The sequence below is a fragment of the Bombus pascuorum genome, chromosome 4, assembly GCF_905332965.1.
Source record: "Bombus pascuorum chromosome 4, iyBomPasc1.1, whole genome shotgun sequence".
NCBI classification, from domain to species: Eukaryota; Metazoa; Arthropoda; class Insecta; order Hymenoptera; family Apidae; genus Bombus; species Bombus pascuorum.
The window spans coordinates 1,150,873-1,178,475 of NC_083491.1; the positions used below are offsets into that span (position 1 = coordinate 1,150,873).

The 27,603-nt window shown below is 40.1% G+C and overlaps 2 protein-coding genes across 5 annotated transcripts in view; both read left to right on the forward strand.

Annotated features, from left to right (window-relative positions):
• LOC132906402 (matrix metalloproteinase-2) overlaps window positions 1-27,603 on the forward strand; it is a 117,738-nt gene that overhangs the window by 56,559 nt on the left and 33,576 nt on the right. The gene's annotated exons all lie outside the window — the stretch shown is intronic.
• Window positions 8,089-27,603, forward strand: part of LOC132906398 (uncharacterized) — a 77,816-nt gene continuing 58,301 nt past the window's right edge. Inside the window, exon 1 of the mRNA XM_060958555.1 lies at window positions 8,089-8,098. The gene's annotated coding sequence lies outside the window, so the exon portion shown is untranslated. The remainder of the gene's footprint in view (window positions 8,099-27,603) is intronic.

Consider the following 27,603-nt stretch of genomic DNA (forward strand, 5'->3'; position numbering starts at 1 on the left):
AATATCCGCGACGTAACAATTTATAGGGCGGCCAGGAACGCGTGATTGTTCGAACGATCACGCCTGTGCGATCGTCTGGAATTGATCATTTCGATTTCTGAAACGATGTATTATATGTACATATTGGCCGTATCGACGTGTAGATAGATATAGGTAGGAGTGTGGTGGATGTGCACCGTCTTTGGAGTACACGGGATAAAAAGCGTGGAGTAGCGCTCTGCCGTTTGGAAAGTCGTATTTTTCCAAGTGTTCGCTTCCGCTGGCACTGAGAAAACGCTCACCGTTATATACCGTTGTTTCATCAACAAAACGTTACGAATTGTCTTAGTAAAAAATAGCAGTTTTTCATGGCGGAAATCTGAACGGTGGAATGCCGTGACGCGCGATGAAAGAGAAAATAAAATTCTGTTTTCCATCCTGTTCGGTAATGGAAAAGCTTAAGTCGCGCGTTCCTCCGACGCTTCTCCCCCTTTGAATTTTATTTTCCATGACCGGAACTGATAGAAAATTAAATATTTTTTCAGGTAAGTGAAGAAGCTGAACAAACATTAACAAAACGGTTCTTCGAATGCCCAAGTATTAAAACGCCGTCGGTGAGTAATTAGAAATTAAATAGTTTCTTCGTGGAAAAGATTCTCTTCGTAGTTTCCCATACCTACACCTATACAATATTATTTTACTAATTTCTCAACATCGTATAAAAGAAAAACACGTGGAATTTCGTTGATTCGTTATAAACTACGAGACTTTCTTTCCTTTAGAGGATCGTCGTTTCGATAGTTGCGAATATTTAACGAAACTACATAGAAGATAAATCGAAAATCTTATTAAAATGTTTTCTTAAAGAGAAAACGAAACGGTAGTAGCGTTAAAGCGCGTTTCCAATAATTTTTAATCGCTTATTTGTATTTAAATGTTTGAAGGATCGGGAGGATTGTCTTCTTAAATAAAAAATTATCGAGGATGTATCGAACCGACGAATACATCGAGAGACTCGAAAGGCGAGAAAAAGATCATTAGGGAGGAAAGCTTTTCCGCTGTGGCGTACGCGTTGGTAATAGAAAGGGAAAAAATGATTGGAACGCACGAATCAGTAGCCAGGCTTTATTCCATCGATTTTGAGTCGACAGTTGGAAAGGAGAAACGACGCGGGGAAAGATGCATAGTTATTTACAGCATGATGGATGCTACGCGTTATTTTGCCGTTCTTATGAAGCTACACGCGGCAATATGATTGCGAAACGTGGTCATAATGAGCCATTCGAATGCGATCGATTGCTTGTGACTGACCTAAATATCCTGAATTCCTAATGTATCTTTTCAAGCATCCATACGTTCGTGAGATTTTTCAACCGACAAACTGCCGCCCCTTCTTCTTTAATTGTCGTTGACTTTTCCGAAAAATTTTCTTTCTTCCATCGAACGTAATTTTACCTTTTAGTCTTGCACGAAGTTTTATTATTAGGCTGAAGAATACGAAACGTCGTTTTAAAATAAAAATCGTGCATATTTTCTTCGAGACATCGTACATATTGCTACATATACCTGTTTGGACCTACGGGATCCAACTATGGGGAACAGCGAGTAATTCCAACATGGAAATTCTTCAACGATTCCAATCGGAAACTCCAAGATCCTTGATAGACGCACCTTGGTACGTTACCAACGAAACGATACATCGCGACTTCAAGACACCCACAGTTAAAGAAGAAATATGCAAATTCAGTAACGGATATAACATGAGGATTAGCAATCACCAAAACCCAATTACACCTATACAATATTATTTTACTAATTTCTCAAGATCGTATAAAAGAAAAACACGTGGAATTTCGTTGATTCGTTATAAACTACGAGTCATTCTTTCCTTTAGAGGATCGTCGTTTCGATAGTTGCGAATATTTAACGAAACTACATAGAAGATAAATCGAAAATCTTATTAAAATGTTTTCTTAAAGAGAAAATGAAACGGTAGTAGCGTTAACCCCAGAAACGGATGAGAACCGCGGGCTAAGAAGACATTACCCTCTAGATTTAAATACGATAATTATTTATTATTCACGTTATAGTAGCACGCCAGAATAATTTACTTATAATTCTCAATGAGAATTGATTGTAAACTACTTACAAATAAAACAAAATATTGCTACGTATTAGTGAAAGTAAATTCCAAAGTGATTCGATACATTTAACGGCTGTTAAGCAATTCCATCGTTCTATATTTGCAGGAATTATTAGTTTCAAACTAAAAATTAAAATTGAATTAAAAGTTAAAGGAATTTATGAATGAAAAAATTGTCGAGGCGTAGTAGAAGATCCGTTTGATCTTGGCGAAATGTTTTCAGCCAGTTTCGCGGTAGTTTCTCCCAATTTATGTATTGTAAGACGCGTAAAAGTCGGATCGTGATCCGTTGTGTGTTTCATAATTACAAATTCCCTGCTAGATTTATGTAAATTTCAAAGTCGGACGGACAATTGGAGGCAGCGGTAACAGCGTGATTCTTTTGCAAGAAAGCACGGAAATCGATGTTAAGAAGGAATTCCATTAAAATTGGTAATCTATCAGTGAAGAGGACAAAGTTCGAACGTCGTTCGATAATGCTGTAACAGGTCGACGAACGAAAATCGAAGACACGCTGATGAATCTTGAAGGTTATCGAACAGCTACTGAATTTATACGAACTAATCTACAAAAAGTTTTGCTGCCAGACCAAAGTAAAGTCGAACCTCCTACGTCCGCCTATTGGAAAAAGTGGATCCTTCGCTTGGCGTTTGGATTAACCAGTTGCAAATTCGTCTGGTACTGTTACACAGGTACTAGAATATGGATAAGATCTATCTCTGTTACAAATGAACGAAAACGAGTTTCAATATCGGATCGGTATGTACGTTCGAGTATACACGGAGCGTTTATGCGAACGAAACGTTTATAACGTTTTATCAACTAGCTGAACCAAAGTGTTCTTGCTTGGATTTGCTTAGTTTTCATTTACACAGTTGGGTCTTTCGCGCTATTGGTAATTACGAGTGATTAGAATGTGATTTCGTGGCTGGTTTTCAACGAAATTACGCAATCGGTAGACGATCGGTGTATTCGAAAGGTTAAACAGATTTGGTCATCTGCGCGACAATATACGTTTGCGTATCACCGAGGAGTCCTGTTTTGCGGCCAAGTTTCAGGACAAAATACAACACACACAAGAATACACAAAAATCACGCTCCAATGCGACTTAAACCCAAAAAACAAAAAAATAAACGCAAAAACCGAAAATCCACGACACATATTAGACCATGGCTACGTCGTACCGACGCGTATCGGTACTTTTGCCTAAACACACTATACTCAAATTCATTGTTTATTGTGAATCTCAAAAATGTACAAAAAATCAAATATTGGCTAAATAAACTATTTAAAAAAAAAAAAAAAATACGTTTGCGTATCTAAATCGTTACAGACGGAAGAAAATTTTATTGGCGTTGAGAACGTAACAAAATGGATGTTTTTGGTTTCCTGGAAAACGAACTAGATGCGAATGCGAGCGTTTCGAAACGGCGGGTTATCGTCAGTTTAATAGAAATACCGAGTTTAATATCTCGTACTTTTTGCGTTTGCCTGTGCTTGTAAATTTATTCTAAAGTAGTAGAGAGCTTTCACGAGATAACGTGCCATTTTTTCTTGTTTGGGAAGAAGGAAGCGGCGATTGAAATTTCATATTGAAATTTTTTCGCGTTGGAAACTGTCCAGAATCGAAACCGAGTCTTTCTTGGACGTGATTTCCGCATCGATGGAAATCACGATTTAATTCGACTGCGGTGAATACACACTACGAACTAAACTTTATACCGTAGGTACATTTTATTTAAAAGATTGCACGAATCGAACATTATCGCGTTAAGTTTAATTGTTCCGCGTCGCGATATAAATTCCGTTTGAAAAGTTGAAACGCGAGAGGCAACTTATTTTTCAGTCGCTAGGAAAACATTAATTTCGCAAAATTTATATCGATACGAGGTACGGTTAGTTGGCCGAACGAGTAACGAAGTAAGTCGGCAAATTAATTGGTTACCTTAACTGGTTAAACGTTTTGGTCATGGGCTTGACGTTTCCGTTTTAATCGAGTTCTTTTATTTCGTTGATTCCCGACAAATTGATCAACTAGCCGATGTAATAATCGCTCCACTGATCCATACGATCGCAATTACGTGGTTGAATATGTGTCGGAAAACTCGATTAAGCGTAAAAATTTGTTTACTCGTATTTGCAAGTTGAACCGTTGGCGCGATCTCATTTTCCTTTAATTTTCATGCGATATCCCGCGGATAAACGTTTCAAATACATCGAACGCGTCGAATTAACGACTTATCGTTCGAATAACTTATCGAACTGTTCGATAACAATAGGTTGCAACGTAACGTTATAAACTTTAATTTATTACACGGCATTACGAATTCCATAGATTTCCGTTCTCTAAGGAATGAAACGCGAATCGAAGAGCTGGTGTTAGGTGGAAATTTTATTCGACGATACATTACGTTTGACGTTTCATCAATTACTTGCTTCGATCGATCTTGCTTCACCTTTTTCATCGACGAATTGCTATGATAGTACGATTAATCTTTCCAAGACGGAAAAACCAGTGATCTTGGAAGATAAACTCCGATACAATATACATATACGCATCGCAGGAATTAACAGAATTACGTTATCGTCGTATTTATTTTACTGGAAATAACGATTAATGCGGAACCTTTCCAACATCTTTGTTGAAATTCCTAATCGCTTCGTGTAAATAATTCCAACTATTTATCAATTTACGTAAGTACGATATAGCTTATCGTCGTTCCTCGTTGGATACAGAGGTTCGACCTTTCCTTTCCTATTATATTTTGCATATTTCGTCTCCCTTTTCCAAGTTTTTGTAATAATTAGACCTTGACGCTTGTAGAGCTAAAGCCAAATTTACACTGTTTCGCTTTGGAGAAACACGCTGGATGAACGCTTCTTTCATCCTTGTATCGTACGTGGATGAAACAAGGATGAAAATAGCGTTCATCCGCCGTGGATTTCCATCGACGTTCCTCCAAAGTGAAATAACGCAAATTTCGCTTAAGTTTCCTCTTTAAAATAAACGAGAATTCGACGCCAAGCGCTTTTTTCCTTATCCTTTGCAAAGTTATAGAGGTTACCGTGTTCTCGTTTCTCGTAGACGATTAAAAGCTTGAAAATTAGTAGTCAAAACTGTCGAAGTGATCATCGCTTCTAAGAAAACTCTACATCTGGGGTCTTTAGTTTTCTCAAAGACCGAAGCCATCGACAACGTACAGACAAAAGACTGGGACGAAAGCAGACCGTAAACTGTAGACAGGCGACGATGGCTTCAGAGCTTTCAGTCATAGAGTAACACTGCTAGCGTGCGGATCTGGATCAGCTCAATTATATTCCTACTTGTACTTACACTTCTGTATTAAAATATATTTTCTACTTTACAATTTATCCACGCGTCCCCCTGTTCACCCATCTAATAATCTCAACAGTAATCTTCAACTGTGTAATATTGTTGAAGTGATCACCAATTTTAAGAAAACTCTACATTTGGTCTTTTAGTTTTCTCAAGCACCGAAGCCATCGACAGCGTACAGACGAAAGACTGGGACGAAGGCAGACCATAGATAGTAGACAGGTGATGGCTTCGGACCTTTAGGGGTAACACTGTTAACGTGCGGATCTGGATCAGCTCAATTATATTCCTATTTGTACTTACACTTCTGTATTAAAATATATTTTCTACTTTACAATTTATCCACGCGTTCCTCTGTTCACACATCTAGTAATCTCAACAGTAATCTTCAACTGTGTGATATTGTTGAAGTGATCACCAATTTTAAGAAAACTCTACATTTGGTCTTTTAGTTTTCTCAAGCACCGAAGCCATCGACAGCGTACAGACAAAAGACTGGGACGAAGGCAGACCATAGATAGTAGACAGGTGATGGCTTCGGAGCTTTAGGGGTAACACTGTTAACGTGCGGATCTGGATCAGCTCAATTATATTCCTATTTGTACTTACACTTCTGTATTAAAATATATTTTCTACTTTACAATTTATCCACGCGTTCCTCTGTTCACACATCTAGTAATCTCAACAGTAATCTTCAACTGTGTGATATTGTTGAAGTGATCACCAATTTTAAGAAAACTCTACATTTAGTCTTTTAGTTTTCTCATGCACCGAAGCCATCGACAGCGCATAGACAAAAGACTGGGACGAAGGCAGACCATAGACAGTAGACAGGCTTCAGAGCTTTCAGTCATAGGATAACGCTGCTAGCGTGCAGATCTGGATCAGCTCAATTATATTCCTATTTGTACTTACACTTCTGTATTAAAATATATTTTCTACTTTACAATTTATCCACGCGTTCCTCTGTTCACACATCTAGTAATCTCAACAGTAATCTTCAACTGTGTGATATTGTTGAAGTGATCACCACCCCTAAGAAAACTCTACATTTGGTCTTTTAGTTTTCTCAAGCACCGAAGCCATCGACAGCGTACAGACAAAAGACTGGGACGAAGGCAGACCATAGATGGTAGACAGGTGATGGCTTCGGGGCTTTCAGTCATAGGGTAACACTGCTAGCGTGCGGATCTGGATCAGCTCAATTATATTCCCAACTTGTATTTAGACTTTAGCATTCAAAATATATTTGTATTTACATACATCTAACAACCTCAAGAAAAACCGAATCGTATCTACGAGTATATTTTCCGAAACGATAATCGTCCGATGATAATCTATTATACATATATACGTACATTTGTTAACGCTTTCTTTAACGTACGCAAAGTTTAACGTATTAAGAATTGTTCCCTTTGTCCTTTTTCTTTTTATACGACAATCAGTAGATGAAAATACGAGCAGTTTTCTAGGAAATTGGACATTGTACAACCATAAATACATTTTATAGTCGGTGTAAATCTTACGGAGGCTGCGCGTTTTCCCCTGCCATTTCTTTCCACAAAGGACGTATTACGAACCAGTAAAATAGCTTCGCGTCTTTCAGAAGCTCTTTTCTGCTACACAGTTGAAACGAGGAAGAGGGGAATAATTACGAGTGCATTGCGCTGGTGTGGAAAGAAGAGATTAACAAACAGAAGAGGTTTCTCTATCCTCTCTCACCTTTTCCACTCGATATCGGATATCGTTTATCGAATGAAATAAGATTCGTTTCTATCTCTTTCTCGCTCGCAATCGTCGTTCGTTGAATAACGCTCCAACGTTTAAATCTATTTACGATTCATCGTAGTTCTTTCGTACTTACACGAATACGTCCAGAGAATATGCCAATAGCATGGAATTTCATTTGTAAAACACTTTTTTCGTTTCAATATCGTATTGCTTGGAAAGCATTGAAGAAAGATTAAAGATTTGGTGGATGAGCTGAGATGCTTCGAAATATCCAACTGCGATTTAAACGTGATAACGTGGCACGGTGACACGCTAAACTAGCTCGTATTAAATAGTCCGAAATGTTCAATTTAATATCAGCTATTACTCGGTAATTCGGTTCGTAATTACATCTTTTAATTCTCATAACGATGTTAAAACAGCGGGAATTTTGACGCGAAAATTGTCTCTTTCAACAAGAGCTTAAAACCCTGCGCTTTTCTCCTGAATTCTCGTGGAAACTTGGTGCCGCTTTTTCAGCCAATTCGAACATGGCCGCGGTAATTTTGTTAAGCTTAATTTTCCCGCTTGTCGAGTGCCGCTTCGAAGCTTGTTAATTGTTTTATTAAGGCTATTATGTGCTATTTAGTCGCGTACTTTCCACGCAACTTTCGCGTATTCCAAATGTTCGTTACTTGTAAATCATTGAAAATACGCGATTATTGCGAAAAGAAAACAACTAAACGATTATTTTACCCTGAAATAACACTGGCCCGTATATCCAGACGATCTGAAGATCGTCGGACTCTTCGTGGAATATTCGTCGGAATACGTGGCGGCATATTAATTCGCAGTAATTAACAGGAAAATTGGTTAATTATTTGAAAGGCTGTTAACTTTGCTGATTCGAACTGTCGAGATGGAGCGAGTCGGCCAATTTGTCAAGTAATTCGTTGCAAAACTGTTGTAGCAATTGTTTGGCGGATGAAAAAGGTGGGTGAGGTAACGGAGTCGCGCGAAGGAAAACTTTCTTCGCACAGAGTTGTCGAGGTTGGCGAGAGAAGGAAGCGAGAAGCGCACATGTGTCAGATGACAAGGAGTATCTTCTTGCGGGTAGACGACCTAATTAGTTGAAAGCCTACGTTAGCCGCGAAGCTGCGAAGGGTCGTCTGCCGGCGAGGGCTTTCAATTTAATTTAGTCGTTCGTTATTGCGTGCCTTCGGCGGGCTACGCTGCGGCCAGCCTGTTCCGAGGTTGCTCTTTCCAGCCAGGTAAATCTGCTTTAACGCGATGTCTCCTCGCGACATCCATACGCCTGTGTGACCATCAATTTAGACGCTTCTCATGTGCCACTTCGCACCAAGCTTTCAGTCCTGTGCGTCCATTAGACTCTCGTACCTCTCCCGTTTTCTCACGTCTGACTCGATTAGCTTCCACACCCGCACGTTCTTCAAACCCCTGTCGGACCAATTTAAATAGATTCCACTCGTTAGACGCAGCACCGATCTCTTTGCTTTTCTGCTTTTCGCTTCATTACCTTTAACTCTGGAATTCCCAGGGGAAAAGAGATCTCGTTCGATTCGCCAGCGAATCGTTATATTATCGATACGTGGAAAACGTTTTCGACGGAAATGTTCGTACGCTGTGTATTGCCGTGATGAAAATTCTAATTTGGTACGGACATAAATACGTTGGTCCTGCCGTCGTTAGAGAAAGAAGAAAAAAAGAAGAAGACGGAGTTTTCTCCGATTTCTCGTCGCCTCGTAATTCTTGGTCTCTCTTTTGATCGTTAGTCGCGTCTAGATATTTTTTTCAAGCTCTTGAAAGGGCGGTCGCGTGTGAGGGCAATCACCCTTAAGTCTTCCAAGACTGAGGCGGGACTCTCTTTAACGAGTATTACGTTAATTACGGCTGCTGCCGTGGCGATCATTAAACTCTTCTATGCCAATGCAAGCCGATATCGCGGGACTGACGAATTTTTTCTTTAGTCTCGGAAGTCTCGGATGCTGATCACGTAAATACGCGCTCTTCTATCCATCCTAGACGTTTATATTCGATCGTGGAAAACAAACGTTACGACGATTAAGATTTAAGTAGGAAGTGTTCCAGTTAGAATAGGATCAGAACCAGGTGATGATTCAACGGGCAAGAAAATAAATGGAAATCGTAGACGCACTCGGCTAAGAATCAAACCGGTACGCGCGTACTCGACTATTTCCCGAATTTTTCTCCAATTTCGATTTTCCAAACTGAAACTTGAGAGAAGAGACGTTTGATACGCGGCACTCTGATAGCCAGTGAGACAGATTCGACCGTTTGAAATCGTTGGCGCGATTCATCGTCCTTTGAGGTTAATGGAGGTGAGGGTACGAGAGTCAAAGGTTAAAAGATCGATTTAAATAAGCGTGAAAGGGATGAGGGGAAGGATGATATTAATTAAAATTCACGCACGCATCCTAACAGAACTAGGGGCAGCTTTGTTGCTGCGAAACGAGCCAGCCTGGCGCAGGTATCACCCGACTGACATTTCTAAGGGTTCTACAGGAGTCTCTTTTCCTTGCCCTTCCCTCCTTTTTTTCCTTTTTTTTTTCCACGTCGCCGAGTGCAGCAGCGGTGTTGCATTTCGTGATCAACGAGGAGCACTTTCGGTGCTCGAAGGGAGACACCGGGAGTACCCTTTCAGTCGGGCCCTGAGTAGACGGTGTTGAAATCGTGCTGGACGAGGGAACACCCTCTCGCCGATGAAAGTCGACACCTAGTCGTCGAGGAGACAGACTTACGGGGCTTTTGTAACGACCGCGCCTGGAAACCCACCGGACTCGGTCTGCCGTATCGTCTAGTTAATTGGCAGAAAGCGTGCAAATCGATGCGAACGGACATTTGCATTTTTTACGTGGCATTTCACGCATCGCGTTCGTGCTTCTTTAATTTACCCCGTGGCTACCAGCTCGATGATCTTCCTAGGAGACGTAGGAAATTTCGAAATGTGCTTCTACGGTTTTATTCGTTCCGACTGTGTGTCTTAATTTTCCGTAATCGCGCGAAATTTATTACGCGAATCGTGCGTTATCTCGCGGCAAAGTTATCCGCAGATAAACGCAACGCGAATTACGAACACGTTTCATAAGGTTGAATCGTAAAAATCCATAAAACGATCGTCGTTATGGCGCTAAAGGCAAAAGAGAAATTCAGCCACGATTAAATATTCCTTTGTAAGTTTGGAGGAGGAACGACTTGGCCGATCTCCTCTAATCCATTTTAACCGTGCCTTTTAAAGAGGCATTTCCAACGAAACGTTCTTTCGCGGCTTCTATTATGCTCGGTCTTGTTATCTTCAGGCAAAGCGTGGACAAATACATGTTGACCCTTTTCTTTCGTCGCTCTTGTCCTCTTTTTAGCTGCCCGTGTTTTCCTCAGCTTTTCGACCCTCGACCCTGTTTGTCTGCTTCCTGTCCGTTTAATATCGTCACCGCAAAATCGATTGCTTTCCTCCTTTTTCGCGCGTTTGTCTTCCTCGTATCGGACACTTGCCTCGGTTTTTCCAGACGACCGAATACTTTGCTACTTTATTCGTCTTATGGTTGCCTGGCACGTTTTAAACATACAACGAAACTATGCATCGAGATAGAATAACGCGTTCGCAGGGTAAAGCAAGATTTCACGTCCAAGCGAGCGAAAACAGAGATCGAACGTGGTGATTTTCGTTAGAAAGGTTCGCGGCGACGGTCGATGCGAGCTACCGAATATCGACTCGCGCGTTTTCCATGAATTATAACACCGCGTGACACTCGCAGGCGGCTTCTCGCTGCCGTGTAAAAAGAAACGCGTTGAACGCGTTTGCGAAAGTACCTAACGCTTGGAAAAGATTTCAATTTACCTCACCGATAGGAACGTCCGTTGAAATACACAGACCGTCGTTGGAAAAGAAGATAAGGACGAAAGTTTAAGCCCGTCTCAATTAATTTCCTCGATCGGATATTCTTCGATAGCTCGTATATCTATCCGTGACGATAGCCAATCGATTTCTCTCGGTCGACGGTCGCTGAAATCTCATTTGCTTGTTCTTATAATCCAAGCGCTCCGATATCATTGTCTCCGCACGTTCGTTTCGTTTCTTGATCTTCTGGCGGCGTTCGATTACGTGGTTCCCTCGGGAGCCTCGCTCGGTTAATCTCCTTAGCTCCAACCTTGCTCCGTGCGTTGGTTGTCCCCTTTCCTTCGTCTGACACTCGATGAAATTCACTTGCGTTTCCCGTGCCGGAAATTACAGCCGAATGCCTGGTCGTTCGGTTGCTCGCGCGATGAACTTCAGCTAAGCAAATCGCTCTATGGCCGTTTGATTTACCGTGTAAATCCTTTCCAGACGCAGGTGGTCCGTTTTTGCAGCCGTTGTACGATGTACGCGTGAAACCATTCGTTGCATCGTCGCTGGAACTTGTGCATGGCCGTTTCTCGCGAAAGCATCGGAAAAAATGTTTGAGAATGCGGTTAATCGCGATTAAACGCTCGAAGAACGTCGTTCGTCTACGAAACTAGCTGGAATTGTACTTTCGTATCTACGTCGCGTGGAGGAATTCCATCTTCGAACATGGTTGAAAGTGAAGAATCAATCGGAGAGTCAGAAGAACATCGAAGACATCGACGAAGCATTTGGAGAATGACGGCCACGTGGACTCACTCAACCTGGGTGTGATGCTTGCCTGTACACCAGGCCCTAGTGGTCATCACAACCTTTTTGAGTGAGCGAACGCGACCGTTATATCGACCGTATATCCACGAAAGGAGAACGCAAGAGACGAAATCGACGTTTAGATCGTTTTCGAATCGTTTCGCATGCATTCGACGTAAAACGCGAGCTGTCCGAGCGTCGTCACTTTGTCAATGTTCGAATCGTTTTAGTCAGTTTCGTTACCAAATAGAATTCTCCGAATTTTCTAGGCAATTTCATCTACGTCGTCGTGTAATTCCGCGGTTCTATCGATCAGAAGCGACTTTTAATACAAAAAGTGATTTCTTATTATTCGCGAATGATCTCGATTCTCCTATTTCTACGATCTGTCTTGCGTTATTAACTAGACAAGTTTTTGAAACTGTAGTTTCTGAGCGGTACCGGTACCGTATAATACGACCCAGCGGAAAAGCGTAGGAAAAGCGTGAAAAAAATGGCGGAGAGAGGCGCGTTAGATGCAAAAGTGAAGAAAAGCAACTAGGATGATTCTGTGGACTATGTGACTTCTTATCGCAGGCAGAAGTTTGCTTTAAACGGGGTCGTGACCTAATTTATTCAGCCGGCTGGAAAATAGGGAGATATTTTAGCCTTGGATACGGAGCAATTAAGTTCTTATTCTTCTCGGTGTGTGCACTTGCCACCGATTGGCCATCGTTGAAACCAATTTGACTGTATAGAAGAACGCTATCCATAATGCTCGCAATAGGATTCAATGAGATGATATTGGCTTCGTTGTTTGTGCAGCCGATCAGCGTAAAGATATATCTTGGCAATGGGACCATCTGTCTTTGACGAGCAACCGGTTAATAAACCAGAGATTCGCGAGAATCGCAAAGGTTCGAGATCGTTGATCATCGGTTGATCTATCCAATTCGATGTGTATCGTTCAAATGATTCGCTGTTTTCAATTTGCTTTAAACTCTTTCAAATTTCGTAACGATAAGTCGATAATCGACTGAATTTATTATTAACGTATATAAATATCTTGCAAAACCTTCGCTTTCATTCGCTTAAATATTTATGAGAAGACTGTGACAGAGCAATTAACGATTAAAATTAAATTAAAATTAAGAAGAAGAACGCTCGGGGTACGTAACCTGTAATACCGTTGTACGATACAACGCGAGCCGAGGGATCGGGTAAGGAAATAAATTAGAAATCACATGCTCGAGTAAATTGGCAATTGCAGTGGAGCCGATTGGCGTCTGAACGTCGGCTGCTACGAAAGTTCGAGGCCGATCGATCCAGTCAATTGACGACACTGTTTCATGACGCCTAACAATGACTTACGATGCCGATCGAACCTCGTTTCAACGACTAATCGATACCATGTAAAGTACTCGTGGACGATCGTCTTTCGACGATCGCTCGCATCGATACGAGTCCTCTTGGAAATCAAATTAATCGATTCTACTTTTTCTTCATTTTCAATCGCTTTACCCAGACCTATTTTCACGAGTTAATAACGAAATTTTTTCTTATTTTTCTTAGGATCGAATATATCGTAATTCATACGACTTATAAGAGGTTCGTTCTCCAACATAGTACTATTCCGATTCGACCTTCTTCCCTTTATCGTACAACGTTGCAACAATTTACCAAGCCTCTAAAATTGTTTCATCGTGTAGTGTTACGTAACCTAATTGACATTTATTTCGATCGCTTGATCCCTTGACATAAGTCGTTCAGCTAATAACCCAACGCTTTTACTTTGAAAACTAGCATCGAGCATTTTGTCGTCCGTAAATGTTTTTTCGTCCAGTCGCGTTGAAGCGCGTCGACGGAAATCGTAAATTCCCGTTACGATTATAACAATCGACGCCACGAACTGGTCGATCCCCTTATTTCCTGTGGCGTAATAGGGGTGTTTGTTGCGTAATAAAACTGTAATCAACAGTTTTATAAGATTTATATTTTCAACAATTTATTACACTTATTATTGCGCCGTGTCGGAAGATATATTTGATAATCGTATGCTTGCTAGTTGCTAAAAAATAGATCAAGTTAATGTCGCGTAGACCGTAGCGAGGCCTAAGTTCGCAGCAACGGTAGATGACTACGTCGAGATTGAAAGAACGATGGATTCGACTGATCTAAATGCGTAGCAATAGTAGATGACTGCGCTGACACCGAGGAGTCCTGTTTTGCACCGAGGAGTCCTGTTTTGCGGCCAAGTTTCAGGACAAAATACAACACACACAAGAATACACAAAAATCACGCTCCAATGCGACTTAAACCCAAAAAAACAAAAAAATAAACGCAAAAACCGAAAATCCACGACACATATTAGACCATGGCTACGTCGTACCGACGCGTATCGGTACTTTTGCCTAAACACACTATACTCAATTCATTGTTTATTGCGAATTTCAAAAATGTACAAAAAATCAAATATTGGCTAAATAAACTATTTAAAAAAAAAAAAAAAGTAGATGACTGCGCTGAGATGGAAAAACAGTAGATGACTGCTCCAAGGATAAGACCGTTGACTCGACTGCACGAAGATTGGAAGAGCGGTAGTAGACCCTTCTCGTACTATCAAGGAGGAAAGCTCGGTGTGGATGTGCCTTTTTGAACTAAGAACGCGGACTCGTTGTTCAGACTTTTCGGTAGAAGAGCGAGGGTAACGATCCGCGATGCCCATTGGTTATAACCAACGTTAATAAATAAAAATACGAGGAGAAGGTCTCCTGCAGATGTGGCTCATGGGTGTCCTTGTTCATGAAAAAAACCTGCTATTTCGCTAGACAAACGTCCGCTTTCTCCGTAATTTGTAAGAGCGTGCGATAAACATAAGGACTGTTTTAAGGACCATCCATAAGCCGAAAATACTCATATGAATAGAGATTAAGCTAAAAAGATTCGCTTTATGGTGGATCCTTAGGTTTATCGCGTGTCAGTGTAACGATGTGTAGGTGTTGGCGGCCAGACCATGAGATACGTCGCACGGACCATCTCACGCGACGTAACAATAAATATATACAAGTTGTAATTACATACTTCGTTTCGCCGATGGAAATTGCCGACACATTCGCAGCACCAGCGAGATATAAATTAAAGATTTCGGTATTGGCACGCAACCGCGTGTCGAAAGAGTAGCAAAGACGAGTCGAGGGTGTCGTTAGCTGGAATCTTTTCGCTTAGATCAGCCACTAGCTGGCTGGATCGGTTTGAAGAGATTCAAAGTTGTGGACCTGTTCCAAACTGGTTGAACACGTTACGTACTCTGAACCTCTTTGCGACGTCCCTTGCTGCCAAGCGTGTCTCTTCCAATGCCAAACAACTCGGCTGTCAATATTTGAAAGTCTTCCAGAACGAAGCTCGAATTTTCAATTTGCAGTTGGGCTAAACTTCTCGTACGATGTATCGCCGTGGAGAATGATGTGTCAAACGTGATCCTAGCGTTGCTTCTCTCGCTTCACGCCTGTTTGCCACACGCGGCAGTCAGCAGTCGAAAGATCGTGTTGTTCAGGAATAAAATATGAAACGAATACATAATGTTATTTAAAAAGCAGTCGAGACGATATTTTACTTTAGCGGTGAGGTGCTTATGAGCGAAGGTGCTGTAATATATACGTGGACGCACACACATACATATACGTAATGGATTCTGAAATTCAATTTTCTCAAAAATATCGTCTCGCGTGAGAAACTTTATTCCACAACTTTTGCGCAAGGGATCCACCTCCTACGATACGAGAAAGAATTTGTCATTTTAACAAACTATTGGACGATGCGTTTCCAAACGAGAAAATTCTACCTTCAATTCGGTGGTCGTATATCGACTTGACCGAGCCATTCGATTGCCTAGTCTATGCCCTGCTACGTTATCAAGCCAGAATTAGATTCCGCGTATACCTCTATATTGACGTGATTACAAGAGAAATTGGATGCAGCAGAGGATAATGACTGCGTGGTTAAATGCTGTACAGCGAATTTATAATCTTACTAGCCTGGTGGTAATTTAAATTAATCGTGGACAGCGCCGGTGATCGATGTATTCTCGGTCGTACAGTGTCGCGTGTTTCACGCTGCGTAAATTTGTTCGAGACACGACATTTACGTTTCTTGCGTTTCTATTCTCGACAGATCTAAAGTTTGCACAGTACTTAAGATAACTAACGAAGAATTCCTCTCAAAACCAAGATAATTTCTTATTGCTATTTATTTTTTATTTAGAATTGTCGAGGTTGTTAGACGCATGTGAATACAAAGGAACGCGTGGATGAATTGTAAGGTAGAAAATATATATTTTAAAACTGCAAAGATATAGGAGAGCTTCGGAAATACAAATAATTTACTTTATTCAGCGCACAACAGTTATACATGTATCTTATACTCTGAACACCTCGTAAACCTACTCGCACGCTTGTTGTCAACCGACTCTTTCAGATGCGTCTAAACGACTTACTATCGTCTTGTGTCCCAACTAAAGCCCGGACGCCCTCTGACGCTTACACACACATTCACATGTACAATGTAAATGTATCATCTTCCTAATAAAAACTAGAATGTTAATACAAGGTTCGGAATATAATATGATCCGGATCCGCTAGCACGCTAGCAGCGTTACCCTATGACTGAAAACCCTGAAGCTGTCGCGTAAACTAAAAGAGAGAAATCGAAGACGAAAAATAAAAGATAAAAATAAAGAAATAAAAAGAGAGAGTTTATTTCTTGGCACTTGGTTTACACCAACTACGATTCACTTCTGAACTCCAGCCGCGACTTTTCAAGACTGGAAGCTCTTACAACTACTTGACTTTCGGCGCAATCCGATTCTTTTTCTTCGTCATCCCTCAATATCCCCACTATCCACGCGTTTCTTAGGCGTTCTCCAACATTCGGCGAAAGGACCGTCGGGATATCGAGGGTTCGTAAGGCACCTCGCTTCGGCGACATACATTGTTCTTCTTTATTTCCGTCATCAGCCGATGGGTTCCGAAGCGCGGCCTGGTCCCCGATGCGGACTGAGATGCGGTTGATGTTACAAAGCCATCGTCGCCTATCTACTGTTTAAGGCTTGCCTTCGACGCAAACCATAATCTCTTTTGTCTATACGCTGTCGATGGCTTCAGTGCTTGAAAAATCTAAAGAGCAGACGTAGAGCTTTCTTAGAAGCGATGACCGTGTCGCGTAATTTTTTAGTAATTACACAAAAGTTGAGTTCAGTATAGTCTTTATTCTTTAGACTTAGTGTTTTATTACAGAGGCCAATATTGTAACTGGATTGAAATTAGAAATAGAACTGTTTGAACGGACTCGTACCATCAAAGAAGAAAGCTCGGTGTGGGTGTTCCCTTTGGAACTCAGAACGCGGATTCGTTGTCCACACTTTTTGGTGGAAAAGTGAGGGTAACGATCCGCGATGCCCATTGGTAAATGAATTAGGTAGTAAAGACAAGGAGAGCTAGATATGGCTCATGGGCATCCTTGTTTATGGGAAAAGTCTTATCTTGCCAGGCACCCGCTTTCTCCGTATTAGGTAAGAGTCGAGTGCAACAAACATAAGGACCATCTGTAAACCGAAAATGTTTAAGTGAGGAAAACTGAAACTGAACAGATTCAGTTTATGTCGTCTTCTTAGGCCTGCTGCGAGTTAACAGAACAATAGATAGGTCTTGGCGTTCGGACTACGTGGAATTTTACAAGGACCGTCACATCTGGCGTACCACATGGCAAAAAGGAAAGTTTGTTCGTGACAACCGCTTCAACAAGAATATTTGATATAAAACTTCCATACTTGTACACGTTACTTTGGTAAAGTAACGAATAGCCTGGGATAAACATATAATATACCTACTATACATATAATTAGTAGCATAAGCGCTTAATAGTGCTCCATAATGATTCGTAGAAACGCAAACTGTTGCGGTGTACGGTACAGCGATTAATGCGGTTTAATAGCCGGGAAAGACGATATTACAATAGCGATCCAATAATACATATTGGTTCATTTCAATACCAATTACAAGTACGTTTAAGACTATTCCTAGCTGTATCGAATACTCTGCGAGTTCCATAAAATGTACATTTCCAATAAATATCTTACATTACGTACATTTGCGGGTTTGCATTAAGTTTTATCAATGCAATCGTAGTAGTCGTATCCCGTACGACGTCGATAAAATTTCGGACTCTTTTGCATGACATAGTTGTAAAGGATTTCTATAGCAAGCGTCCAAGTGTAAATAGTTTCTTATTTTTCATAATTTTTCTTTTCAATATATCGAAGCCGTGAAACGTAGCACGATGTAATCGTAAGCGATTTATGCTTAGCACGTCTGTGACAATTGCAGCTGGTAGTAAAAGCAGCGCAAGTAACGATATTACAAATCGTCGACGCGAGTTAGATACGATTAATGTCTCGCTCCAGAATCGTTTGAACCGAGCAAGTTATAATTCGAAATTCCAGTAATTTATATTATTATTCAAGAGAAATTTCCAAATATTCTATGGCCGTTCCGTGTTTCCCATGGTCGTAAACGAGTGCGTCCATAACGACATAAAAATGTTGCTACGGAGCGGCATTTATTTCCTAGGAAAATTTTCTCTCGACTTTCGACCAAACTTTCTTAGCCTGAACCCTGACTTACATACGTACGATGACATTAGCGTGCGAAAATAGCCGAGAAAAATCCCGTTGCACGTTGAAAACGACTGAAACGACCGAATTGCAGAATGGTCGCTCACACTTTTGGCCCGCTTTCGTTACTTTTCCTCTTTGCTTCTGTTCGACGTTTCTTTCTTCTATAAGGAAGTTCTCTCGTTAGTTGACTCAAAGACGTATCGTAGACCGTACGCTCGTGTTCTCATTCTAAAATTACCTGTGGCGATAATTATCCGAAGCACACGCTTAGAGCGTCGTTATTGCAGGCGAACGATAAGTCAGACAGACAGGCGAAAGTAGTTTCAGTCGAGGAATCGAATCAGAATCGTTCGGCAAATTCGATAAATAATCGTGACAAACCGTGAAAAGAATAAAATAGAAGCATCGTTGCGACGCGACGCGACGCCTTTTAGAACGCCTCAGGAAATTCGAACGGCGTCGTGATTTCCCGCTTTCGTCGCTCCTGCCTTGGGGCTTTCGTCTCGTTAATTAGGATTCGCCGATTACCTCACGACGCGACGTCCGCGCTCCTACGAATCATAGCAGATTTAACGCCTTTCTATACATTCCCGGATAACGTTGAATAAACTTTGTAACAAAGTTAGATCACGCTTACATTTCAATTTATTAAATTAAAGCCAGATATATCTAGGAGATTTACGTCGTTTGATAGAATTTTCGGTGAACTTCTTCGTGGACTTTAACGAAACTTTTTTAATCACTTTTTTGTGACGTACATGTAACAAGAAAAATAATGAAAAAATCGGTCTCCCATGACTTTGAAAAAGATAAGATACCTCGTTAATTATTGCAAATCTACGCTTTCACGAATTTAAACGGGATTTTTTAAATAAATTTAACAAACGCTTATGGCATACGGATAGCAGAAAGAATAATCGAATAAGTTGTTAGCATGCACTTACGAGTCGCGTTAACGCGAATGCATTCGCCGAGAATAAATTTGTATGCTACCTTAATCGACCGCCTTGAAGCAGCCGCAATGTAAAGGATGACTATCGTTTCAAGTACCAGATAGTAAATAGTCCATTCTATTTTTAGATCGTGCGTGTACCTTTGAAAATAAAGTGTTTTATTTCTGAGAAGAACTCTTTGAAATAGTATTTTATTTGAAAGGTGCTGAAAATGCCGAGACCTATAGCTTCATTTCAATTTATTTTTATTAGCTATCCAACAGAAATAACAGTGGATTCCGAGGAATTTAATGGAAGATAAACGAAATTATACTAAAGAAACAGCATTAGAAGCTTTGAAAGAAATAGCAATTCTATTTATAGAATTTATATTTATAGAATACAAGATATAGAAACGGATGACTGTTTTATTCACAGAAAAATCCAACGATGATATTGTTTATTGATTTCCTCCAAATTTTAACCAGCACCGTGTCATGTGCGCGATCCGACTAACGCACCTACCGATGTCTTTTACTATTTTTCTTATTATATATACGTCACGATAAAGTTTCTAGACAGGTCCACCGAAATTATAGTGGAGTATAGATCGTAATTGCTTATTTGACGAACACCGATTTCTGTCGTTAGTAAGCGTTTTGATTAATCGATCGTTAATGCTGTCACATACAAAACTTTGTACAGAATATTGAAATGTGGTTTGGAACCATACGCTTTAAAGTTATTATTCTACTTTGTCTCATAGATTATAGATTTCAGTCGTGTACGTGTATAGTTTTGCATCTCGAATCTACCTGTACACTCGTCTTCTGTACTCTCCACGTTAACGTTCAACGTATCGAGCGTACTAGGAAACAAAAAGGCATAGAATTTATAACCAGAAACCTCGGAGAATTTCAACTCGATGTACGAAATGATAGAGATCCATGAATCTCGGTCCTTGGTACATAAATAATTCCAGAAGATGAAAAACTAGGTGGTTGCATTTTCAAGAGGAAAAAGAGAGACAACAGAGATAAGAAAGAGAAAAGAAAAAGGGAAAGAAAGTGAAGGAAGGGCGAAAGATATTGGAGCGCATCGGGTTGGTATGCAGCGAAGAAGGAAGCAGGTTAGCATCTTCCTGTTTCTGTCGCGTCTCCCATCTGTCTCACCGCGTCTCCAGTTGCACGTTCTTTATTCAAGAGTCTCGATGGTGTTCTCCCTTTGATATCTTTTGTTTAGATGCCCTTGCCCTTGCCTAGGTACACCCTCTGGCAGCGTCTCTACGAGGAATCTCCCTCTTCCTCTCCCGCTCTCCCCCCTCCCCTCTCTCTTTTATTCTCTCTTTCTCTCTGGAGGAGTGCCCGCATCACTCTCTCGACGACATATTCACCGAACGATGCAGCGACGCGCGTACATACAGATGGAACGTCTTGCATTTCCACGAGTGCATTGGAGGGTGCAGCCTGTGGCGACGAGGGAGACGAGAGGCTCTCTCGCGACCAAAACGCAGACGGAGAGCTGACAGAGAGGAGGGATGTTATTGTAAAGACACGATGACACAGCAGCTTTCTGATAAACGAGAAACCTTCAAGACGATCCTTTGCTCTACCTTTGTCCAACTTTAGTGGCTGTCTTTCGCGCCTCGTAGCAAATTGCTTCGTTTATTTAATCCTTGTACAATCTCCCCTTTTTTCCTTTCAACCTGGATCTTAATATAGATGTAACGAAATAACGAGGAGATTGTAACTAGATGAACGATGAATAACAGCGGCTGATATAAATTCTTTGTCTCTCTCTCTTTTTCTTTCTTTCTCAACTCTCTCGACGAAACAACATTTCACCGACGACGTGGACTACATACATAGGTACGGCAGTTAGGCAATGGAATTTTCGATGACACGACAGCATAGTCAACAAACGAATCATATTTTGTCTCTATTAAGCAAACACTTCCTGAAAATAAATGCGAACGAATTTCGAGATTATTTCGTGTTATTATGAGATGGGGACGCGTCGATGAAAAACGCGAAGAAATCAAAAAATACGAAAAGCCGAACAAGCTCGGGAACCAAAGGACGATCCTCCGACTATATATCATCGCCGGATTTTCTTCGATGAGAAGAACATGTGCTCGACTGCTTGCTCGAGAGCTTACGACCTTTCACACGCGTTTACATAGATGACAAGAAGATCGCGCAAAAATCGAATAGAGTCCGATGCTCCCTTTTACACCCGGTATTCGCTTCGCGGATCATCTCTTTATCTACAGACACCTTCGTCATACTGTCACAACCGTGAACCGATACCTACCTTTTGCCGGGGAGATCGGCCAGTCAACGAAAATCAGCTTTTCTCTGGTCCGGTAGCTTAGCGAAGCGACAAATAGGTAACTTACTATCGAAGATTTAAGATCCGATCGGACACGTCCGGAATAAACGTGGTAAAACGGTTTAGTCGAGTAGATGCAAATTTTTAGAGTTTTTGAACAAGTAGAAAAACGGGACAGCTTTCCTGTTTTTCCCGCCATCCACTGTTAACCGACTGGATCTATCCTCGTTTCTTTAATCAAGTTTATTAGTAACTTGTCTCATTTACGCTAGAATCGGAGCGCTTTCCAAGTTCATTACCTGTTTGGGGACAGGCGAAATTCCCTCTGCGATGCACAGCGCAACGAATCGTAAATACGTAAAATCGTAAATATTTACGGGTATGAGCGAAAATGTGACGTATAATGTTTGTATTCGTATAATTGCGTGGCATTATTAAAAAATAAATTTCTTACACTTTTTAAACTCTTTTGGCTTTGAAACAATAAATACAGAACTAATATCAAACAGTTAACGTGACAACGATGAAAAACTTGTCTATCATGATATTATTATAAAATTAAGAGATATGTATTGCGACATTTAAATATACTTTCTTTAACGTTATTTATCATCGAGGCCGAGAAGTCTGTTAATTAAATAATTGGTCGGCACTGAACGACTATTTTTCATTTCCTACAAATTACGACATTTTTACTCTTACAAATTATCAATCCTTATTTCACAATTATTGAATTTTACAAAATTAGTTTCCCTTTTTTAGTAAATTCCGCTTGTGTTATAAACTCATTTCTAAAATTTGGATTTTTACATTTCCCAAGATCATTTTCTAGACAGAGATATAACGAAACAATTTAAAGCGATCGGTGCTGCACTCCTCTTTATATGCTTTGAATACTAATATATTTTTATACGTCAACGCTGCATTTCACAACTTTAAGTTATCAAGCGCTGGCAAACAAGTCTGACCACGGCTAAAAATCGATTAATCGGTGTGTCAATACCAATACTTTGTCAGAAATGTTACTCGTTCTGGACTTAATGGTCGCTAGAAAATGATCTTTCCAAAAGGAAATAACGATATAGGTATGTCGTTGTTAAAGACAGAGAAAATAATATTCCCTCCTTTTTTCAAAGGCTTCGTTCGTTATTAAACGAATTGAACGTGAATTTCTCGCATGGAAGTCGATGGCTTTGAATCCGCACCAATTTTAAAGGCTCTTTGGCAGCCGTGCGCTCTGTTCTGATACCAGTAACTAAAGCCGTCGCGTCGCTAACTTTTAATATCTCCCTCTAATGGTCCTTTCACCGATGCTTAATCCAATTTTGCATTTTTACGCGGCACTCGAGTCTCACTACGCGCTCTAGGATAGTTAATTGCGTTAACTGAACGAGATTCCATCGGACCGGTGTACGTAATGTTCGAACCGGCGCGATGCAGCACTCGCCGTTTTTAACCTTTCCCGTATGTATATATATATATATATGTACATATATACATACGTATAATGTATATATGCAGCTTTCATCCTATAAAACCGATTAAAAGTGTATCTTTTGTCAAGGACACTAGAGAAAATGGACCAGGCCTGGCAGTAATGGCTGTTCGAATCGATTGCTAATACAGCCGTCTTTTTAATAAAACCCAATTCGTATCTTCGTCCCCTCTATAATCTTCTGGTAGCGTATAAGTCGTGCGATTTAATATACACATTTAATACACGCGTGGTATTTAACCGCAGCACTAACGGTGATTTCTATGCGTTTTTTCTTTTTTTTCTATAATTCTCATTGAGAATTATAAGTAAATTATTCTGGCGTGGTACTATAACGTGAATAATAAATGATTATCGTATTTAAATCTAGAGGGTAATGTCTTTTTAGCCTGCGGATCTGATCCGTCGTATCAAGTAATTGGGTTTTCGTGGTTGTTAACTCTTATGTCATATCTGTTACCGAATTTGGATATTTCTTCTTTAACCGTGGGTATCTTAAGGAGTTCGTTTCCACTACCTGAAGCACTATCGTCGTCTACTATCTTGTCAGGTTCAAAGTAATGCTCGTCATCGCTACTATCGCCATCGATCATGTTCTTTCTGCATATTTTAGGCATCGCGTATAAGGTATTATAAAATATATATGAAACATAGAAAATTTGCCGATTCGTCTGGTATTGCCAATGAAAAATTTCTTCTTTTTTTATTTGGGAGAATTTTACATTCAATTCTCATTGAGAATTATAAGTAAATTATCTTGGCGCGTTGAATCTTTACTCTAGTTGAATCTAACGCTTCAATCTAAGAGGTATTGTCTTTTTAGTCTGCGGACCTGATCCGTCGTGTCAAGAAATTGGGTAACTAGTGGGTTGTGATGGTCTTATGTTATATCTGTTATTGAATTTGAATATTTCTTCTTTAACCGTGGGTATCTTAAGATCGCGATCCGATTCCTCGTTGAAAGGAGTTCGTTTCCACTGCTTGAAGCACTATCGTCGTCTACTATATTGTCAGGTTCAAAATAATGCTCGTCATCGCTACTATCGCCATCGATCATGTCCTTTCTGTATATTTTAGGCATCGCGTATAAGGTATTATAAAAAATATATGAAACATAAAAAACTTGCCGATTCGTCTGGTATTGCCACTGAAAAATTTCTTCTTTTTTTATTTGGGAGAATTTTACATTCAATTCTCGTTGAGAATTATAAATAAACTATTCTGGCGTGGGTACTGCAACTTGGATTATAAGAGTTTATAGTATGTTTGACTCTAGTTGAATCTAACGCTTCAATCTAAGGGGAATTGTCTTTTTAGTCTGCGGATCTGATCCGTCGTGTCATGTAATTGGGTAACTAGTGGGTTTTGATGGTCTTATGTTATATCTGTTATTGAATTTGGATATTTTTTCTTTAACTTTGGGTATCTTAAGGTCGCGATGTATCGTTTCGTTGGTAACATACGAAGGCACATCTATTAAGGATCTTGGAGTTTTCGATTGGAATCGTTGAAGAATTTCTATATTGGAATTACTCGCTGTTCCCCATAGTTGGATCCCATAGGTCCAAATAGGTTTTAATATGGCCTTAAATAGTATTATTCTACTCTGCACGCTTAAGTTGGAACGTTTGCCAATGAGCCAGTAGAATTTTTTTAATTTTGATTAAAGTTGCTAGAATTTATCCACGATGTGTCGTTTCCATGTTATTCTTCTGTCCAGAATCATAGCCAGATATCTGGCTGAATCTTTGTTTGGGATTGGAATATTATTTATGGTCACCTGTGGCCAGGATTGTTTTCGCAGCGTGAAGGTTATACGACTGGATTTATTTTCATTTATTTTAAAGCGCCATTTGTGGAACCACGTTTTTATGCGTTACGCGTAACATTGACTAAGATTTTTCGATAAATTGGAAGATTGTTGGAAGAGATAAGAGCAATGTAAAATCGGAAACTCGAATTTGGAACGTTCGTTTTTGTGGAAGGAAAAAACAATCGTCGCAGCAATTTATCCGTTTATACAATGTGTCTATTCTGCTGACTTTTCCCTCGAGCTTTTCTTCGCCTCGAATAAACTTGTTTATTTCGTTGGAAGAAGCATGTGCCGGCACTCGAGTACCTAACTCGTAACTTTCAAACACACGCGACTTCGCTTCCGCTTTTCGAACTTGCGACATTTTTCTTACGGAAAAATATACTTTTACTTTATTCTCGTAGAAATTGATCTTACCGCGAACTTAAACAAAATATAACTTTCTTTGACTTACGTCACATAGGTTTCAGGAGAAAATAGCAGTTTCGATTAAGATAAATCAAAGTCAACTTTGCTTCAAAAAATGTTGAAAATAGGAAGAATCGTGAAATATTTATTAGGAACCGAATTTATTTAATGGAAATGGTACGATTAACGGAGTGTCAGTGAAAATTGTTCCAAAGACAAAGAAGATATCGATGACATTTCGTGGAAGCTTGGAAGACAGTTTGAGAGAAAGTTTTAAACGAAGATAAGAGAAGCGCAAAGTGTCACGTTCGACTCGTTAAACGATTAAAACGAAATTTCTTATTCCCTAATAATCGACCGACCAAATTTCAGTATTACACATATACGAATTCTGTTGTTAATTAATAAATTGAACTAAAAATATAAGGCACTGTTGAGAATTTGAAATAATGGTGTATGAACGCTACATTTACACTTGGAATTTATATTAGAATAGTTGTATATTTATTTTATGAATGATTCCAATGATATTCATCGATACACACTTGCACGCGTCTCAGCACTTTCTTCCATATCCGACTGTTAACCGACTGAACAATTTACATTCGTTTGCTTTCGAGATGCCGCGCACGCACATGCTTCTACGCACTGATATTCACATACAAGTAGTACCATTTCGCATCTAATCTAGTGTAACGCATAAAATTATACATATCGCAATAGACACATACACACGCAAAAATAGTTCCGAATTTCTAACAAATAGAGCAATAGATCGAAATCTTCCGAAAATAATTGTCGAATGTTTCACGAGTCCATAACGACTGCATCGAGATCTTGTCGAAAGTTGCATCTATTCGTATAACGATATATATAAATTCGTAGAACGAATAATATATATTTAATAAGCACGAGATGGTAGCTGTTACGATGAACGATACTCGAAAAGCTGGTCATATACCTTGAAGCGCGATAAACGCATTAGTCATTAGTCACGTTCGTTCGAAGAGAAAAATTAATTCGCGATTTTACGAGATTCGATCGGGAAATTCGGTATATTCGTATAACGACCTGTCACTCGATCGGTTCATCAATTTTCGCGTCGATCATTTTATCTAAGTACTTGTCCATCCGTTCCATTTATCTACTCGATTGTCTGTCCATCACTCTCGATCAATTTATCACTTGTTTCGTCAAACTGTGAATCGAGGAAAACTCGATTATCCATCGCTCCGTCGAGTTTACGACGACGAATTAGCAACGCCGTTCTTACCACCGTTAGCCGTTTTGATATTTCCAGCGTAAAATTGAAGGCTAAATTACGTAGAGAATAGATGAAAAGAGGGAAGGAGCATTGCGATCAAGATCATCGGAAGTCATAGCGGCGATGTTCATCTTCCGACCAGTTAAACTCGTTGAAACACGGCGAAATCGATTCAATTTTCATCGTGGTCATCGCGCGCATTTCAACCTGAACGATTCAGATTCCGTAAACCAAATTCGTCGTACGCTACGGTCAAATCGGCCAGGCTGACCAGTATCCACGTAGCGAACTTCAATTGGGTTTTCCGGAAAACCTGTTGGGTAATTCCACTGCAGGAAGAACGGATTTATGGTTGGTGCGTGCTACTGAATTTCCGTTCCTCCAATTCTACGAACAAAGAGAGCCGCGAGCCAAGAATTAGCGACTGCCTTCCAACGAAATAAACATAAAATCCTGTACAGCGAGAGAAAAAAATATTTCACGTGTTAAACGAATTTGCGTTTCACGAGTTCTAGGAATTTATCGCATTATGGAAAGAATGTCGCGTATTCCTAATTACTTTACATTTTGCCTGTTACAACAATCTGTTGTATCAGAGCGCGAATGTTTACGTTGCGTATAAAATACGCAAACAAAATTCGTGAAATATAACAATTCAACGAGTATACGTATATATTGAAAATACATATATAATTATAAATTATAAATAGCAAAGAGTTCACACATATCTAGTTTCTGTATGGAAGCAACGCGTATTATTCCACGTCGCTGCTAATTAATTCATTTCTCCATTTTTCCTACCTAACGAGATTTACGCCAGCTATTCGTATCGTCACCGCTACGTCGCTACCTGTTCCGACGCATCGATAAA